The sequence below is a fragment of the Callospermophilus lateralis genome, chromosome X (genome assembly GCF_048772815.1).
Source record: "Callospermophilus lateralis isolate mCalLat2 chromosome X, mCalLat2.hap1, whole genome shotgun sequence".
NCBI lineage: Eukaryota > Metazoa > Chordata > Mammalia > Rodentia > Sciuridae > Callospermophilus > Callospermophilus lateralis.
In genome coordinates, this window is record NC_135325.1 from 74,775,676 (window position 1) to 74,788,757 (window position 13,082).

The window sequence follows — 13,082 nt, forward strand, 5'->3', positions numbered from 1 at the left end:
CATCTTCATAAGAGAGTGGCTTTAATAGGTACTAGAGTTTCAGTTGAAAAGGAGAACACTCACTGTGGAGGTGGGGGTTTGTCCTAGAGTCTCACAATCCAAATGAGATGAGGGTGGTTCTAATGTGTTGTTTCTAGCACAGGCAGAGGAAACAGGGCTTCCAAGTGTACTGTTGGATGTGTTTAAGTCTGAGTGGGAAAAGGAGAACATTTTTTCTGTGTACCAGACAGAATAATTTTTGATACATTGAGACTAAAAGAAAAAAAAATTCAAGAAGATGGAACCAAATTTTTCACTGAATTTAGAGCTAAGTTAATTTTCTGTACAGAGAAAAAGATAAAATTCTTTCCATGTCTTGAACAGCCATGGATTATGATCCCAAGAACCATCTGAAGAGAGTAGTAGCTCCAAAGCAGTGGATGCTAAATAATTTGGCTAGTGTGCTTGATCTTTATTCATCTTCTGGTCCCTAAAAACTAATAGAAAACTTCCTTTTATATTTTTTTCCTAAGGAACAGACTTAAGTATGCCCTGACATGAGGTGAAGTATAAAGAACATCTGCATGTAGTATTTCTTTAAGGTTGGTGGCAAAGTCTGAACTGATATAACCTACCTTGCTGCTTTTATGGATGTCATCAGGATTTAAAAGTCCACAGATAATTTATGCCAGATTATGATACTAAGGGTCACTTTGCTGTACATTATATTATATCTGAGGAGGTCGGGTACACATTGTATAAAATAAGAAAGAAATTGTGGACACAGAAGTGATCCTTCCCCTGATGACCTATGATGCTCACATCGTTCACTACCCTGCTTCCATCATCAAGGTAAATGACACCATTCAGATTAAATGGAAGCCTGGAAAGGATATTAATTTCACCAAATTTTACACTGGTAACCTGCATATGACTACTGGAAGAATTGGTCTGATCATCAACAAAGGGAGACATCTTAGCTCTTTTAATGACCATGAATTAGGCCACAAAATAAGTCTTAATAAATTTAAGAAAATAAACCACAAATTATGCCATTTATTTTCTCTTACCACAATGGAATAAAACTATAAATTAATAAGAAAAGAAACCGCAAAAACTGTGATAATTCATGAAGACTTAACAACATGCTACCAAACAAATCATGGGTCATTAAAGAAATCAAAATGAAATACAACATACGCAAACTTATAAGATACAGCAAAAGCAATACTGACATAAATTTATGGTAATAAACACCTACATAAAAAATAAGATTTCAAATATACAACCTAATCAAGCATCTCAAGGACCTAGGAAAGCAAAAGTAAAACAAAGTAAAATTAGTCAAAGACATAAATAACAAAGATAATAACAAAAATAAACACTAAAAAAGCAATACAAAAGATCATTAGATGAGGAATTGGTTGTTTGAAAATATAAACTCTACAAAACTAGCTAGATTAAGAAGAAAAGAGAAAAACCCAATAAATAAAATTAGAGATGAAAAAGGAGACATTACAACTGATATCACAGAAATAAAAGGATCATCAAAGACTGTTACAAACAACTATATGCCAATAAATTGGAAAACACAGAAGAAATGGGTAATTTATGGAAACATAAAATCAAGAAAACAAAATTAAACCATAAGGATGTGGAAAACATGAAAAGACCAATAAGGGATATTGTGATTGAATCCTTAATAAAAAGTCTCCCAATAAGAGAAGTCCAAGAAGAGCCCTTGAGCCCAGGAGTTGGAGATCAGCCTGGGCAACACAAAAAGACTCTATTTCAAAAATAAAAGAAATCAAAAACAAAACATTAAAAAGAAAACAAAAAAATTCAACTGGAAGTAATAGTTCATTGTTATATATATGACAGGCTAAGGAGTCCAAAAATAGTGTATGTCTTGTAATGTCATTGTGATATATATTGTAGTTGAGATAAATGTTAGTTTCATGTGTCAAAAATGATCAAAAAAGAAACTGTGTGCCCTTTTGTGCCCTTTGAAAATAAGTTGCTCAAATAGAAAACCAAGATAAATAACACAGTAAACTCTAATAATCAATGATCAAAAGTTGTTAATAAATCAATTGGGATTAAGATCTATCACAGATCTTTTATGTTTTGAAATCAGAATCCTTCAGGGATTTACTTTTTTAAATAAAGTCATAAATGGATAAAACAAAAGAACTGTTATTTCTACAACTGTTCTTTCATGGCATGATGGAAGGAAAACATTAATAAGTGCGGAAATGGTTTCCAATACTAAAACATGAGTGCATTTGTCTTATAATTTATATCCTCACATTTCAAGCTCCTTTCATTTAAGCAAAAAGCAACAGAATGAAGAGACAGGGCAAGTTTTCATGTTAGCATGTGTCAGATGAGAAAATGGTCAGTGTCCAAATTAAACACGTGATTCAAGATATGGCAATCAAACAGGAAAGTCCCAACAGAAACCTCATGCTCACTATCCAAGGTTACACTTGTTGGTAAAAATATGAACCTACTTAGCTGTGTGGATACCATCCATACAAGCCACATGTTGTGAAATTGTGTGTTTAATGAAGGTTAGATTGATCTATATGACAAAACCCTATATGATAAAAACTGAAACTTACAGTATACATTGAAGATGTTCATTCTGTTCAATGTTTTCTTAATACAAATATTGTGAGATTATGTTTTATTTTTAAAAAGTAAACTAAAATTGTTCATCATTACTTCTATGTAGTTATTTAATCTAGTGTGTAGTTATTGTTCATCTAAATGGGCAATTTTATTTACCCTGTGATGTTAATTAGATTTTTTTGGTAAAATTACATATACATAGTCAAAAATAATGAAAGAATATTTTTATAATAGGACTTTATTGTAGTTTTTCAGCACAAGGTTTGAACCCTGCAGTGCTTAACCACTGAGCCACATTCCCAGCCCTTTTTATTTTATTTTATTTTTTTAAATTTTGAGATAGGATCTTACTAAGTTGCTTAGGGCCTCACTAAGTTGCTGAGGCTTGCAATCCTCCTGCTTCAGCTTTCCAAGTTCCTGGGATTACAGGTGTATCCTACTATGTCTGGCTAAAAAACATATTTTAAATGATGAAAAATTTAAGAAATATTTCATATTTTCATATAAGAGGTCTTCTACCAAGGATAATTTTTGTAGAAAATAGAAAAACAGTTTAAGATAACCATTTATTTATACTTATATTTATTTATTTTGGCAAATATATGTATTTTATTTATAATAAAGAACTGATTTTTAAATAACCATTTTAGTATCCTTAACTTTTAACTACTAATTTGCTTAACTTGTCATCTGTTTGGAAGGAATAACTTGCTGAAATTTTACAAATATATTTTTCAAATTACACACAGTTGATTCAGTCAATATATGTATATAGACATGACTAGAGAATCTATTGGCATCATTAATAGTAGAAACAATTGACTATTTCATAATAAACTAGTCGCAACTGAATTTTATTCCACAATTAACCTAATTCATTATGAAAGAGGCCCTAAAGAACTATGCCAGTTTGCTTGACTTGAAGTAAATCATCAAAAGCTAAAGAATTTAATTTCAAGTCTTTCAAAACAGATCCTAGCTGCTGTTTTAAAAAGCAGAGGTACTATCTTCTTTATCTGAATGTCAATTAGTGTACTTGCAGTTAAGATATCAAATGTCAAAATTTTTATGTCTTCATAATAGTTAATTATTTCTGAGTTTAGTTTCTAGATTTTGTTTAAGGATGTAGAATAAAAAGTTACTGCCCATCAACATTTAATATAATCAAATTATACATGGGAATTGGGGGGAGAAAAGTAATTATCAGCCATGCAAACAAAATTAAAATAAATTTTGAAGCTTGTATAAAGCTCAAATATTGTTAATGCAAATATTTGATGTAAACATTTTTTATTTAAAACTAACACAAATAAGTATTTATCATCTTTAAATTTTCATATCTATTCATATAGAAAAAATATTCCTTTCATGGAGAAAATGCTACAGCATATGTTTCAAAGGGCCTCAATATATGCCAGCTAAATAGAAGAAGAAGTAATGAACTGCACAGAAGAGAATAGAAAGCAAATTTGCTCTGAATATTTTCTGATATGTTATGTCAACTTTTGACAGATGTGAATGTTGGCTAATCTGGTAAAGGAAACTTTTCAGAGAAGCTTCAGTTAATTATGCCTATGTGAATTGAAAAGATTGCTGCTGTCTTGATAACCATTCACCTACTTGGGTATTTCAAAATTGTTGATATCCATGAATGATTCTAAGGAACCAAGAACAATTTTTGCAATTTTTTTTGAAAATTAATATCACTTATTTAGAGTCAGATCATGTGTGTAGTCTGAATAATGTCAACAGAGTCAAAATTCAAACTACAGAATTTTGCAAAAAATAGGAAAATGTTGAATATATTGCATCCATTTATTTCCTGGAACCTAGATTCATTTGAAGAGGGGCTTTCTTCTTTTGTTTCATTTGTATTGATTTTGAAAATAAAATAAAACTAGATGCATAGCAATCATTTTGGAATTGCTCAGTTTGAAGAATAAATGCAGAAAAAAAAGAGAGGCCAGGGCAAAACTAAATAGTATCTAATACATGACCACTATCTAAAGAAAATTTTCTTGGATACATACTTTAGATAGTGGTCATATATTAGACCACATACACACATATATGTATATGTGTGTATGCATATATTTATATGCATATATATGCATATACATATATGTGTGTGTAATAAAATGGTCAATTTTACCTAGTAACTTTATATAATATTGACATATGAAGAATAATAGATGCTTCCTTTTCTAGTACTAAAATAAATGAAAGCAAAACATTTTTTTTTCATAGAAAAGACCTATAATGGATATTTTTATTATAACAATATGGAGAAGAATTTATTTTTACATCCTGATTAGCTCTAGAGGTAATTTAAATAAAAATTGGCAAATGGCTGTCTGGTTAAAGGCCTATAAAGAAGAGGATTGGAAGATTAGAAAATGGTATTTGGGATAGAAACATGTGAATAGACATTTGGGATTGGGTGGAAAGTGTGATGACTTATATAATACATAGTAACATCTACCATGAAGGAAGTACTGAAAAACTGAGTACATCAAATTCTTGACCAATTGATGTTCATCAGCTTTTATCACTGGTTACCCTAAAGCAAGCACAATGAGCATATGAATGGAATGGAGTGGCCATTAGGCAGATATGGTGGATTATGTGTATTTGAAAATATCAACTCTCAATTGTGAAAACTGATTTAGCTACTGCTGCCTCTGAATGCTCCACCTATCAGCCATAGAGAACAATGGTGAGTCCACCATATTACACTGTTCTTCAAGGAGACCAACCACTCATCTGATGGCAAGTTGACTAATTCAAGCCCCCCTATTCTGGAAAGGACAGAGATCAGTCATCATAGGGATAGACATATTTTCTGGGTATGGGTCTACCTTCCCTATCTGCAAAGCAACAGCCAGAACCACTATCTGGGAATGCCTCATTCATAGCAATGGAATCCCACATAGCTTAATATCCTACCAAGGAACCTAGTTTACAGTTTAAAAGTGTGTTCATGAACATGAAATCTATTGATAATTAATTATTTTATACTGTATCACTCAGAAACAACCCACATGGCAAAGTACCGAAAAGGTTTCCGGAGAATAGTTGAAGCACTAGCTTAGAAAGGAAGACTCTGAGAAGATGTGGCATTGAATAAGAGACCTCTATATGATGCTGTGTCCTTGGTAGGAAAAAAATTAACTCTGAGAACCAAGAAGTGGCAGGAGAATTGAGCCTTCATTATTTATATCAGTGATGCACTGGAGGATTTTGTGCTTCTTCAACCTGGAAACTCCAGGCTACTCAAGGTTAGTGGTCCTGGTTCAGGTACCATGACAAGAATCTCATTGAAACACAAGCTATAGCTGACCCAAGGCACTTTGGACTTTGAGTCTAATAACAATATGAAAAATAAGAGGCATTGAAGTAACAAGGAGGAACATATGTGGAACCCAGAAGATCCGTCTGGGTGGCTTTCAGTGCTTCCTTATTCCATTGTAACTATAACTGGACAGTTATAGTCTCTAAGTCTGAGAGGAGGAGTATGATTACCAATGATTCAGAACTCTAAGCAGTGAAGGTTTGGATCCATTTCCAGATGAGCCACCAAAATCTACTAAAGTCATAGCTGAAAGTGAAGGATATTTATACTAGACAATGGAGGAAAAGAAGGAAAATGAAGTATATCAGCTGTGGCTCCAAGACAAACTATGGTTACAGTAGTTGTAGTTCATCCCATTAATATACCTCTAATTCTTCCCCAAGGAAGGCAGGTCCACAGGAACTATGGAGAAACTAATTCTTCAAACTGCATGGAGAAATATCAGTGTACCATAAAGTGTGGCATTTGGAAGTCATGAAAATACCATTAAGATCCCCTGATATGGGAGCATATTAGAAAAAGGACCCTAGATACTGCAGCATCAAATCTACCATTGTGTTTACACCAAGGTCCATATTTCCCATGGGCTACTTCTAGCCACTGACCAAGCATAGAGAGGTTACTGGGATACTAAGGTGGATCATTTCCTCCAGTATATGAGACTTCTCTAACAGACAATTTGGGTTTAAGACTCCGCAGATTTGGTGAAATATTCTTTGAAGACTTACTATACAATCTTCCTTCCTTTCCACTATTATTATAGAGATATCAGAAATTCATTAATTATGAACACTCTTGATCTCTCCACTTTTTCTTGTTATCTCTTCTAATAAATGTCTTGCAAATCTAATCCTGGTTTGGCATCTGCTTCTCAGCTGATCCAGATTCTCATAATTTCTTTATCATTAATATTTTTTTCATCATGAAAAAACACAAAACTTCAGATTTTGAATATTCAGTTGAAGTTAAGCAGTAAATAACATAACTAATAAAAGAAGAATTTTTCTCTCTACTACTTACAATCAGTTCTCATTCAAATTTTCTTTTTGGCTTTTAGTGACTAGATAAAAATAAATTTCTTTCTGGAACACAGAAATAGATAACAACTTTAGTTAAATTATTTGGATAATTACTTAATATCCAAATTGAGGTCATTGTTGTTAAGGTCAGGATAAATTGTATCAATACTCAGAGTTTAAGTTTCCATTTACCCACTTGACCTGCTTTCTAGGGTTTGAGTATATTTTACAAGGGGGACTGTCATGGTAAATAATTGTGCAATTTTGAAAGTAAACTAATTGTCCCTTATTATCTATTCACAACTTTTTTCAATGATCCTGGTTTTTAGTGGAGCATATGTCTATTCTGAATATGTATGGCTTCCTTTTCAGGCATTTGTAAGGCAAAGAACTAGAGCAAATGTGCAAATGTGTTTTCAAATTATGAATAGTCATTGAAAGGAAAGAGTATGCCTATCTATTATGTAGTGAAAGTTTGTGTGGCCTCCCAAATCCATAGAGTGAATTCCTAATCCCTAATGTGTGATGTCCAAAGGAGAAGCTACTTAGATTTAGATGAGGTCATGAAGGTGAAGCCCCTCATTATGATAACAATGTTATTATGAAAGGATTCTACCCTCATAACCTAAAGATTATCTTTAAATACCATCACACTGGAATTAGAACTTAAACATATGAATTTTAGTAGGACATAAACATTCTGTCTACAACAGAGGTCATATATCTGATGACTTGCTGAAGTTACAGCATTAATCCTGTGTTCCTACCAATACATTTATTTGAAAGAAAATTAAAACTTTTGACGTGCTGTCATTCTCAGCCAAACACAGTATAAACTAACAAAATTATCAAAGTGTTGTTAGTGCAATCATCATGTTAAGTGTTTTAAAATACATGATCTCATTTTATTTCCAAAATGGTTATTTTACCTGAATGCTACTATAAGCTTAATTTTACACATGAAGACACTGAGACTTAAAGAAGTCAGCATAAGTGTCTAAAGCCACACTTCTAGTAACTATATGTGCCAGAGTTCAAATGCAGATAAGAAGTTGGGCATGATGACACATGCTTGTATTCCTAACAGCTTTGAAAGGCTGAGGCAGGACTGTAAGTTCAAGGGCAGCCTCAGCAACTTAGCCGACCTTGTCTCAAAATAAAATAAATTAAATAAAAAGGACTGGGGATGTAGATGAAGTAAAGCAGTTCTGGGTTAAATCCGTGGTATGTATGTATGAATAAAGAAAGAAAGAAAGAAAGAAAGAAAGAAAGAAAGAAAGAAAGAAAGAAAGAAAGAAAGAAAGAAAGCTGATTACACAAATGGAACACTGTCCATAATTCTCTAATAAATCAGTAACAGAGGAAAGTGATTATAAACATAGTTACTTAATCTGTTGACCTACTGAGACAAAATTCCTAGTGGATGCACTCTCCTATAAATTTCTTATATTGGTGTAGGAAACTGAAAAGCTTTTATTCCTACTTGGTTGAAGCACAAGTAAGGGAACCAGTAATAGAATACTGGAGAATATCATGCTTATCCAACTCAGTGTAAAGATATGTTGCAGGAAATTTGACCACTCTTTTATTCTTTCAGCACACCAATTTCTTACTCAGCATGGAATTATGAATTACTGTAATCTAATTCTAGAGCACTGGCTTAATGATTTTTCCTATATATCATTCAATTCTGTGTCATAATAATCCTGCTCAATGAGCATTACCATCTCTTTTACTGAAAATTTTTGGTATTAGTATACATATTAACTGACAAAGTCAATAAAGATATAAGGATTACATGATAATGAAAGGAACAATCTTAGAAATTGCAAAGGACAGAAATTCCAGCTTTGTAAAAAGCTGAACTTACAGAAGTAGAATAAGATAGTTGTTACCAGAGCATGACAACAGGGAGGGGATGGAGAGAGGATGGTTAAAGGTTATGGGATACAGTTGGATAGGAAGAATAATTTTGAATGTTCTACAGCACAGAAGGATAACTATGAGTTGACAACAATTATTTATTCTACACCTTGATCTTATCCTGTGTGACACTGAGCAGCAAACCCAGAGACATCAGGCCCAGATTTCTGACATACAAGTTTAGGAGATAATTAGTATCTATTGTATTAAGCCCTTAATTTTGTAGTAACTTGTTATTCAGTAATGAAAACTAATATTTAATTAACTATACATTCCAGAATAGCTAGAGAGAATTTTTTAAATTTTGCCAGGACAAATGTCTGAGGTGCTATATATGCCAATTACCCTCATCTGATAAAATTTGCATATTATATATTGTAATATTATACCATACCATATACTGTAATATAACATATGTTGTAATATTACACCATACCACATAAATATCTAAAACTATTATGTGCTATTAAAAACTAAAAATAGCCAGGCATAGTGGCACATGCCTATAATCCTAGCAGATATCTCAGGAGGCTGAGGCAGAGGGATCCAAGTTCAAGGCCAGCCTCAGCAACTTAACAAGGCCCTAATCACCTTTGTGAGACCCTGTCTCCAAATAAAACATGTTTTTAAAAATGGCTGGGGGTGCAGTTCAGTGGTTGAGTGTCCTGGGTGTTAAATCCTCAGGGCCAAAAAAATTTTTTAAATTATATATATATATATATATATATATATATATATATATATATACACACACACACACACACACACACACGCACACACGCACACACGCACACACACATATATGTAAACTATATTTATGTATATATATATATATAATATAATATATGTATATAAATTCAAACCTTCTTAATAATCATGTTACTTAAAATTCCTTAGCTATAAAGAGGAATTTTATTAGTTTTCTATTGCTGAATATCAAATTACTACAAACTTAAGGGCTGAAATCAACAGACATTTTTTTTATTATTTATTTATTTATTTATTTTTAGAGAGAGAGAGAGAGAGAGAGAGAGAGAGAGAGAGAGAGAAAATTTTTTAATATTGTTTAATCTTTGTTTTGTATGTGGTGCTGAGGATTGTAACCGGGCTCCAGGCATGCCAGGCGAGCGCGCTACGGCTTGAGCCACATCCCCAGCCCAACAGACATTTATTATGTTCTACTTCTATATGTCAGAAGTCTGAGCCTGATGCCTCTGAGCTTGTTGTTAAGTGCCACAAAAGGATAAAATCATGGTGTAGAATGAGATGCATTCTCATCTGAAGTTCACAAGCTTTTTTCAAACTCAAGCAGGTCACGGGCATAATTTGGTCACTTGACATTGAAAATGGAGGTCCGTGATTCTTACAGATTGTCAACTGGGAACCTATCTCAGCTCATACAGGTCCCTGATCTGCTTTTGTAAAGTGGCTCAGATTGGTTTTTGAAGTCTGAGAGAAGAGCATCTTTCTGAACTCTTGTTTAAAAAAATTTATACAATTTATTAGCAACATATTGATTGTACAAATTAGTGGGTTTCATTGTGATATTTCCAAACATGCATTTAACATGTTTTAATTGTATCCATACTCCTTTAATGCATACAAGTTAATTAATATAGTACTTGGCACTTTCAAATTGTTAGAAAGCTATTATAGAAAACTAATAAGTTAGAAAACTAATAAATTTTAGCTATTATAACTATTTTGTAAATTTTTTTCCTGTCCTAGTAAAGATGCTTTCAAATCATTGCTACTATTCGAATGAAATTTATTTGTATGATTCAGAGCTTTGCAATGTTTTCTCACCTTGAATATTTTGGATAATTCTTATTTCAGTTGTACAAACAGATGCAAAAATCTTATTTTAAATTTAAATATTCTAAGTAAATCATATGTTTAGAATTTGCAAGAAAATGCCTTAGAGATGCATATAGTCTATTGTACGTTTATTAAATCAAGACAATAGCATTGAGTTAATGGAGTTCACCAAGATATTACATAACATTCTATTCAACATACATTAGCTTTCTTTTACTCATTGTTTATATAAAATTTTAAATTAATTAGTAGACTTTACAGCAGTTATATGTTAATAGAAAATGACCAAAAAGAATTGTTCCCATATTACCCATCATTCCTTCAGTTTCCTATTATTAACATCTTGCATTAGTGTTTTGCATATATTACAATTAATCAGCCAATATTGATGCATTATAATAAAACTCATAATTTACATTATAATTTAAAATTTGTGTTTTACATCCTATGGGGTTTTCAAAGTATAGAATGAGATGTATTCACCAGGTATAGAATAGTTTCACCGCCCAAAGTATCCCTCATATTCTACTTGTTTATGTCTCCATTCTTCTGCCTAATCCATAGCAATGATTGATCTTTCTACTATTTCTATAGTTTTGTTTTTTCCCCCAAAGTGTAACATAGTTGTAATCACATAACATGTAGCCTTTTCATATTGACTTCTTTCATTTAACAGTAAGCATTCAACTTTTCCCACATCTTTTCATTGTTTAATAGCTATTTATTTTTTATCACTTAATAATATCCCATTACATGGATATTTCATAGTTTTATTAAAATCTATTTATCGGTTAAAGTATATCTTGGTTCTTCCAAGTTTGGGCAATTGTAAATAAAGTTTCTATAATCAACCATGTGCAGGTTTTTGTATGGACTGTTTTTTAGGTAACTCCTATGGGGAACAGTTGCTAGACAATATGGTATGAATATGCTTAATTTCGCAAGAAATTTCCAACCTGTCTTCCAAATTGGCTGTACCATTTTTGAATTCCCACTATCAAAGACAGCTTCTGTTGTTCCACCTCCTCAATAGCATTTTGTATTGCCAATGTTTTGGATTTTCACCATGCTACTAGATATGTATTGGTATCTTATTGCTGTTTTAATTTGCAAATCCATAATGGCATATAATATATAACATCCTTTAATATGCTTATTGGCTATTCATATAATTTAGGATCAGTTGTCTGTTCAGAAATTTACTCATTTTAAAATTTGGATTTTTTTTATTGTTGAATTTTAGGAGTTCTTTGTATACAAGTCCTTTATCAGATTTTTTAAAAATATTTTTTCTCAGTCTGGCTTGTCAAAATCATTTTCTGAGCATTGCCTTTTACACAGTGAAAGATTTTTTTTTAAGTTTTTTAAAATTTATTTGTTCTTTCTAGGTATACATGACAGTAGAGTTTATTTTGATATATTATACATGCATAGAATCAGTATAACTTGTTCCAATTAGGATACCATTATTGCATTCTACATGATGTGGAGTTAAATTGGTTGTGTATTCATAAATAAGGATAGGAAAGTTATGTCTTATTAATTCTATTATATTTCATATTCCCTCTCCTCTCCCATCCCTTAATTCCCCATTGCCTAATCCAACGAACTACTAATCTTCCCCTCCCTTTCTGTGGTTTATCATCCACAAAACAGAGAAAACATTCTGCCTTTGGTTTATTGGAACAAGTTTATTTCAATTAGCATGATATTCTCCAGTTCCATCCATTTACTGGCAAATGCCATAACTTCATTCTCCTTTATGGCTGAGTAATATCCCATTGTGTACATATACCACATTCTCTTTGTGCATCCTTCTGTTGAAGGACATCTATGTTGGTTCAATAGCTTGGCTATTCTGAATTGAGCTGCTATAAACAGTGAAGTGGCTGTGTCACTGCAGTATGCTGATTTTAAAACTTTGGGTGTATACCGAGGTGTGGGATAATTGGGTCAAATGGTGGTTCCATTCCAAGTTTTCTAAGGAATCTCCATACTGTTTTCCATAGTGGTTACACCAATTTGCAGTCTCACCAACAATGTATCAGTGAAATTTTTTCCCCACATCCTCACCAACATTCACTGTTACTTGTATTTTTTTTAATTGCCATTCTGATTGGGGTGAAATGGAATCTCAATGTAGTTCTAATTTGCATTTCTCTAATTGTTAGAGATATCAAACAATTTTTCATATATTTTTGACTAATCATATTTATTCTTCTGAGAAATGTCTGTTAATTTCTTAGCCCATTTATTGATTAGGTTATTTGTTTTTTTGATGTTATTTTTTTGAGTTCTTTGTATATCCTGGAGATTAATGCTCTATCTGAGGTGCAAGTGGAAAATATGTTCTACCA

At 32.2% G+C, this 13,082-nt stretch overlaps 1 pseudogene; it reads left to right on the top strand.

The window, feature by feature from the left end:
• Positions 1–365: 365 nt before the first annotated feature.
• The window catches only part of LOC143638602 (small ribosomal subunit protein eS4-like), a 69,448-nt pseudogene continuing 56,731 nt past the window's right edge, over positions 366–13,082 (top strand).